The sequence below is a fragment of the Pinus tabuliformis genome, chromosome Q, assembly GCF_031772625.1.
Source record: "Pinus tabuliformis cultivar Carrire ecotype Pingquan chromosome Q, CPIR1, whole genome shotgun sequence".
NCBI classification, from domain to species: domain Eukaryota; kingdom Viridiplantae; phylum Streptophyta; class Pinopsida; order Pinales; family Pinaceae; genus Pinus; species Pinus tabuliformis.
Window position 1 is genome coordinate 1156561040 of NC_142296.1, and position 8659 is coordinate 1156569698.

Here is an 8659-nt window from a genome sequence, read left to right on the forward strand (position 1 = left end):
TTCCATATAAGAACTCAAATGATGCCATCTTGATGGAACTCTGATAACTATTATTGTAAGCAAATTCTACAAGTGGTAAAAACTCCTCCCATCTCTTTTGTTGGTCCATCACATACATCTAAAGCATGTCTTCAAGGATTTGATTTGTCCTCTTTGACTGCCCATCTGTCTTCGGGTGATAAGCAGTGCTGAAGTTCAATTAGATATGATCTTCCCAAGCACTCCATGCAATCTCATAATCTCATTAATAAAAACCCTCGTAATTTCTGGTGCCTTATATGTAGTCTTAACTGGTATGAAATGGGCGCTTTTGGTCAACATGTCCACTACCACAAATATGGAATCATGTCTTCTTGAGGTCATTGGTAGTCCCACAATGAAGTCCATTGATATAACTTCCCATTTAGATTTTGGTATCTCATGGGGCTGCAATAAACCTGCCGGATGCCTGTGTTCGGCTTTTACTCGCTGAAATTCTAAGCATCTTGCTACCAAGTTCACGATGTCCTTCTTCATCCCTTTCCAAAAGAAGAGTGGTTTCAGATCCGCACTCATCTTCTTAACACCAGGGTGTGCCATGTATACAGTGCGATGTGCTTCATTTAAGATTAATTGGTGTATATCTTCATTCGGTGGTACATATATCCTTCCCCGAAATCATAGTAGCCCATCATTATCAAGGGAGTATTCTTCATATTTTGGGACCCTCATTTCATCCTCCCTCAAACTTTTGCTAACCTCCTGATACTAGGTGTCTTTAATTTGTAATTCAAGCAGTTTCTCCCTCAAATTTGTCTTCAAGGGAATCACTGAAAATATCTGCGGCCTCCTACTTAAAGCATCAGCCACCCTATTTACCATTCCTTTGATGTAAGTGATATCAAAATCATATTCACTAATTAGCTCAGACCATCGTCTTTGCCTTGCATTTAAGTGATCTTGAGTGAATATGTGTTGTAGCCCACAATGGTCAGTCCTAAGATCAAACTTCCTTCCTAGAAGGTAGTGTCTCCAAATCTTTAGTGCATAAACAATTGCTGCCATTTCTAGATCATGGGTTGTGTAGTTTTCTTCGTGGTTTCTGAGTTTCCTTGATGTATAGGCTATTACTCTTCCTTCTTGCATCAACACACAACCAGCGCTTCCTTGGAGGCATCAGTGCAAACCAAAAATTCTTGTTCCATATCCGGCACCTTCAAAATTGGTGTTGTCATTAATAACACCTTTAACCTTTGGAATGCCTCTTCACATTTTTTAGTCCAGATGAATTTCTTGTTCTTTCTTTGGAGCTCGGTAATGGGGTTTGCTATTTTTGAAAACCCTTCGACAAATCTACGATAGTACCCTGCCATGCCCATGAAACTTCGTATTTCATGAACATTGGTTGGTGTTGGCCATTCCATGATGGCCTCGATCTTTACTGGGTCTACTGTGATACCCTCCCCAGAGATAATGTGTCCAAGATAATGAATCTTGGTTTGGTAAAAGGAACACTTTGACAACTTCCCGTACAATTGGTTTTCTCTAAGACATTGTAGAACTATCCTCAAGTGTTCGTCATGCTCTTCTAGGGTCTTTGAGTAGATCAAAATGTCATCGATAAAGACTTGTACAAACTTGTCTAAGTAATCCCGAAATATTCCATTCATCAAACTCATGAAAACACCCGGGGCATTTGTCAATCCAAAGGGTAAAACTACAAATTCGTAATGCCCAAATCTTGTTTTAAAGACTGTCTTCGAAATATGTTCCTCTTTGATTCTCAACTGATGATATCCCGACCTCAGATCTATTTTTGAAAACACAGTCGCCCCTCTCATTTGATCAAATAAGTCATCTATCCTTGGCAAAGGGTATTGATTCTTTATCGTCACTTTATTCAACTGGCGGTAATCAATGCACAGTCGCCAAGACCCATCCTTTTTCTTAACAAAAATCATTGGGGCTCCCCATGGAGATATGCTAGGTCGTATGAACCGCAAGTCCAATAATTCCTTTAATTGGATCTGCAATTCCTTTAGCTCTAGATCTGACATACGACCTTTGCAATAGGCTTCGTGCCTGGTTTAAGGTCGATGGTGAAATCAATTTCCCTTTTTGGGGGTAGCCCGGGTAGTTCTTTGGGAAATACATCCTTAAATTCAACAAGGAATGGGTGTTTATCAAGATATTCAGAGTCACTGTTTTCGTTTAGAGCTACCACTGAGAACAATTGATATCCCTTTCGCCTAAATTTCATTAGTTGCATGGAGGAGATGAACCTCAGGGGCACCCCTCGGTTCTTTCCCCTTAATGATTTTCTTTGGCTGTCATCGTCGGTGAAATGTAGAATCTTGTCTTTGCAGTCTAGGAGTGCCTCATGTTGCTCCAACCAATCCATTCCTATAACTAGGTCATAAACTCCTAGAATTGTAGAGTGCAAGGATACCTTGGTCTTACATACACCCAGGTCCACCTCACAATCCTTTACCATCTTTCCTACATTTCTTTTCATACCACATGCCATTTCTACATGTCTAAATTCATACTGTGGAGTTGCTTTATGTTTAATCATTGATAATGCATTTAAAGAAATAAATGAATTAGTAGCCCCTGGATCTATTAAAATGACAAAACTCATACCGTCAATATTACCTGAGGTTTCCAACACAGTGGAATGGTGTTCGACCTAACGATTGTTCACCGCTACATGGATGCGATGAGCCTTCCCCAGATCCCCCACTGTAGTTGCATTCTTATTTGAGTTGGTATTACCTGTCTTTTGAGGGCAATCCCTCTCGTAGTGAGGACCTCCACAAGTCCAACACCCCCTCTTAGGGACTTGGCTCCTACTACCAACTGAACTGGGAGTTGGTCTGGAACTTTGCTGGAAAGAAGATCGGTGCTGAGGTGGTGTGACTTGGTGCTGTCGCATAGGCCGGTGCAGTTGTGGTTGACGAGTTTGTTGCGGTACCCTGTGCGGATGCTGAGCTGGATGCCTATATGGTGTTCTTTGATTTCTTCCTAACCACCTTTGATGATTGAGTGCAGGACCCCCTTGCAAATTTCTACGTTCCATATTGTTTCTACCTAGTACTCCTGATCTTGTCGGCCTTGTTGACTTACTATGTTCACTGCTCATGATCTCCTCCTCTGCAATGATTTCCCCCTGAACTGCCTCGTGCAAGGTGCGAGGCATTAAGATTCTAACCTTGGTCCGAATGTTAACATTTAATCCACACACAAATTTGTTCACCTTGAGCTTTTCTGTGTTTAGGTGAGGGGCATAACAGAGTAATTCCATGAAACGTGCCTCATACTCGGGTAGTGAGCGGCTCCCTTGCTTTAATGAATTGAATTTATTTAGTTGTCTCTCAAGGAACTCTTCTGACAGGTAACATTCTCTAAATTTTTCATCAAATAGCTCCAAGTTACTTCTGATATATCCATCCCCAATTGGGTTAATAATGTCTTCCACCAAAGTAGTGTGTTTCCCTTTAGCTGGAATATACCCATCTTGGCCTTCATGTTTGAGGTGTAATCTCTTAGGGTAAAACACATAGCCATGTTTTCCAACCATGCCTCTGCAGATTGACCATCAGTGGACCCCCAAAACTCTGGAAATTTTACCTTTTCCAAATCTCGACATACATAATTTCTTGTGGTGTTTTGGGGTGTTTCATTTTGTATGACCGGTCCTCCATGCTCCCGTTCCAAACAGTTTATTAATGCCTCAGACATGTGTTGGAATGATCTCATTAAGTTCAACACTTCTCCCGCTGGTATCTGTTCTTGTGTTGAGATGTTTCCCCCTCATTAGGTGGGGTGGTAGGAGTTGGTTGTTGTGGTGGCGCCATGTTGTGCCCTTTCGCTGCCCCACTCCTTATTGTACCTCTTCTAAACATGGTTCACCTGCCATAGTTTAATACGATATAAAAATCATAACCAACGTGAGTGGTTCTATAATTTATTGTTATTATTACATACTTCCAAGGGGACAATTTATGCATTTATAAGTTCTTTACATTCCTATAAATTTTAATCAAGAGTACCAACCTTCATAAATTCTAACTTTTAATTTTAACACTTAGCTTCCATGTTAAATTGGTAGTCTAATTTTAAAATTAAAAGAAAAAAATTCACTTACTAAAACATACTTAAGAATGCATTTCTAAACTTATTTGACTTAAATGAACGTGTAATATTCAGTTTCTTTTCTTTCTTTCTTTCTTTTTTTTTCAAAATTAATTTATTTCTTAGTTTATAAAAAATATTGATATGACACAAATGAGCAAATTGTATTAAAAAAAATAATGATGGCAAAGTCACTACAATGTATTGTGTAATAAAGTATTCAAATACAATAAAATACTCAAATTTTCAGCGAATAGTAACAAGGATAAATATTAATAATTTTTATTTTTATTTATATATATAGTTAATCATTTTTTAAATAAAAACAAATTTCAAACTGCCAAAGAGCAGAGTAATAATAACATATACACTTTATAATGTTATGTGTGTATATACCAAATAAATAATTCATTTAAAATCCGAATGATATTTGCACGTCTACAACTGATATAAATTTTTGTAACATTAAGTATATATATTAGAGATGTAGTTCATGTAAAACCTATTGATTTTTTAAATTTTAATTTGTATGAAATACGGAAAGTTTCTCAATTAAAATCCCCAAACTTCCCGAATCTTGATAAATACTCATCAATAAGCAATTTGCGCATATGAGATTTTACAAACCTTATTTCAATTTAAACAGTTTTTTTTTTTTTTTTTTTTTTAATTTTAAGACGCAGAGGTTAACATACACGGTGAAGCCAAAAGAAGGTGCGTCTGACTGAAGACACATCTGTGCCTTTAATGCTGGCCTTCAAAGCCTCCTTTTGTCCTCAATAAAGAGAAAACAGAGAGGTGATAAAGAGTTCTGAAGGCTAGCTGGGCCTGGCCATGGCCGCCGGACTGCCATACATCACACCATCCGAAAACACAGACCCATGGATCTATGGATCAATGAGGCCAAGTTTGGAGATTAAGTGATACAGGTTTGTGTAAAATGTGCCAGTCACGTCATCCACACGAAAACTTTCCAGAAAATGTGTGCTTTGAGAGATACGGGCATCTTTTCGAAGTGGATTTTCCTATTGTGGTTTTTTTGTTTTGTTTTCAAACCATGTGCCAAATGGAGCACCCAAGTAGCAGGGAGATCCAATTTCCTTCAATTGAAAACCCCTGTTCATTCCACAGTTAGCTCTAATACTATCCCTTCAGCGTAATTGAACCAATCTTGCAATGCGTGTGAAGAGTGTTGCTCATTTCCACTTGGCACAGTTTGACTGGGACGTTTTTCGTGAGCTGAGGCTTGTGGGATCAGACTTGAGGGCAGCGCCTATTGGAATTTGTTAGGGGAATTGAATACTGACCGCGACAGGAACTGTTCCTGGCTTGTTTTCCGGATTGTGAATCCCCTACTATGAGTGTATCACGCGTTACAACTCGAACTCGGGATCATTGGATCGAGGCGCTCTACCACTTGAACTTCAGATCAGTGGATCAATCATCTTAAACGCCCAAAAGCTAACCTGATTTAATGGCTACCACCTACCTCCTCTATGTTCTTTTAATTCGAACAGGATTGTATGTCAAGCTTTTGGTGATTCAAGAAATGAGTTTTCAGGTTCCGACGGAGGTATTGCCCCAACCCCTATGGTTTTAATAGACTAAAAGTTGGATCCCAATGCAACAATTGTGAACATTAGTTCTGATGACCGAAGGTTTCAACCTCAAGCATGGAGAAATGAACGGCTAAGGAGAGGGTTTAAATTACTGTCACAATTAGGGCGTAAAAATAGATGAGGTACCTCAATAGCCACATAAATGTGCACACTCCTTTAACAGAACTCCTCAAGTACTCGTCGGCATGTATACCAATCCTCATAACTTCTTCACATATTCTATAATTATTTCTGAAACAATCACTTGGTCAATATGATAAGTCAAGATACAGAAATATAGAAGATAACGTTCCAGGTTTTTGTTTTTGCTCTTTTTTTTCGGGTTTTTTCTTTTTCAAATCGCAGGGCCAACAAATTAAAGAAGTTTTACAAACTCGTCTAAAGGAATTCCAAATCTTTTCCATTAATGATAATCCAGGCCGTATAATGCAAACGTTCTTTTGACTATCAAGGAATCTTCATCCAAACAATAGCGAAATGCAAAGTGTAGTTAAACTAGCTGTTTCAATTTTATTGGTTAGATTGCTTGATGTATATGGTAAACGGGTATAGCTTCTAAATTCAAATCTTTGAAGCATCAAAGAGAACGAGGAACATGTATTCCAGAATTTCCTGTCGTCTCAGAGGTAATGAGACCCGCGTTCGAACCAAGTTTACATGTATTTGGCCTTTCTCCTCATGCTTTCAAGCGAAAGAAAAATGGCGACTCTAGCATACGAGGATATCATTGTGAAACCCTCTGAGGAAAAAGAAGCAGCGACATCAAATGTCAGCAGCAGTTTCAGAGCAATTATATTGTTCGGTCTCATGGGGTCTGGCAGGAACTGGAGGAGTTTCTCCCATCAGCTTGGATCTGCAACACTCCAATTGAATTCTCGGGGTTCTGCAGGTTATATTTCAGTTCAAGAACGGAATCTTGGGAATAATTGTTATTCGTCCTCGAGGAAATTAAATATGGTTAGGGTTTATTTCTTTTCTTCAAACTTTATTGTTCTGAAATTTCCATTGTTTTGCTGGTGAAATTGACTGCCATTGTTTCTATTCTCACTGGCTGTAATATGCCTTATCTGGATGATCTGGATGATCACGGATCTGTCATCTAAGTTGTAGGAAGTCACTTTTTACTGTGGCTAAATTACCTGATTCATGTCTATGTTTGGATTCGTAAAAGGTATCCACAGTGGAAAAGAATAAATATACTAACATTTGGAATTAAATTTTAAAAAGAGAGTGAAAATACAACCAACAAAAAAAAATGTATACTTCGATTTGCTTTATTTTTTATTTTTTAAATTTATAAGGAAATATGAGTGAAGGCTGACTGTAAAAATATAATATCAAGAAAAATGTTACAGTTTGAAATTTTTCAAGAGACTCTTGTTTTATCCATTGAATTACAAGGAGTGAATCCCCAAATATCTGAATATGTGTCACTCCATGTTCTTGAATCAGCATCAAAACTAATATTAATTCACAGAAGTGATTTTTTTTTTTGAAACTTGAATAATTTGATTTTAGAGAAATACTCATATATAGCAAACAAAACTAGTCATGCATGCATGGGCCCATAGGCCTCAAGGGTTCAACTTGGCTCCAATACCATGTATAAGGTCTTATATCTTCATATATATATATATATATATATTTGATAAATCACATCAAAATACAACCAGAAACATATCAGGAAACATATCATAACATTTACATACATGTAACTAAGGTCAAATAGTATTGAAACACATGTATTGTTCACTAGAAGGCGAGACTCTGCTTGCTTTGCTGTTAATGGTATTCCCTTGTCGCCGGTCACCTCCGCGAATGAATGATGATGTACTTGATCTGAATGCGAAGATCCACTGGTTAACCTGCCAGCATACTCCTTGGGTACTCTTCTTCCCCGCGGACACCTGAGCTACAATGGGGTTGTACAATGGAAGAATGCACTAGCTGGTAGAGGAGAGCACTCCTTGGCTCAAGAGTCCCCTCTCTCTAAAATCCTCTACCTCACCAAATTCACTATAGTTTTGTAATCACTGCTCTGACATCATCTCATCCATCTAACAATAGGGTTCCCAAAAGTCCTTTCTCCCATGGCTTGCCCCTTCTTTTATAGGAGTCCCCATATGTGACACTTGGCATGTCATGCATAATTATTTATTTTTTTATAATTCAATAGCTTGATTATTCACCTACTCATGTGTCACTCTCTCATCAAGGGTCACCCAAAATTATTTACTTAACTTTTTATTTAAAACTAATATTTTCCTCACCTCAACAAGATTCCTATTTCTTCTCTTAGTTGCCTCTTTATCCCCCATTGTATTCCTTAATTTGTGTTCATTACTTGAAGTCAATTAATGAGACAAGATTTTATCCCCTATCTACTCCCTAATTTAACGCAGGTTATCTCTTAGATGGATATTCTTATGTTGGTTGTTGCCACATGGAGGTTTCTACATTTCTCTAAATTTAATTTATTATTCTTATTTTAATTCACCTTCCTCTTTTCTTAATTAGGTTTAATTAGTTTAAGATTAATCTTTATCTTTACAATTATGTCATTTTACCTAATTAAACCACATAACCTATCTAGTATTTTCCAACATGGGAAGGGTAGAGTTTTTAAGGTACTCTATTTTATTTCTTCATATGATCCTTTTTATTTTTGATTTAATTACCTTGGTTTCTAACATCATTTACCCTTGATATAAATTTACCTAGTTTTCATTCCTTGGTTATATTTATTATTTAATTTATTTTTAATGATTCCAAGGGTGCCAAGTTTGGTCGTGCCCTTCAAAAACTTCCCTTGAAGTTCCAAGGGTGCCACACCTAATAGTTTATTTGTGATGCGAAGGGTGCCAAGTTAGTCGTGCCCTTCAAGAAATTCCCCTGAAGTTCCAAGGGTGCCACACCACTTACCCTTC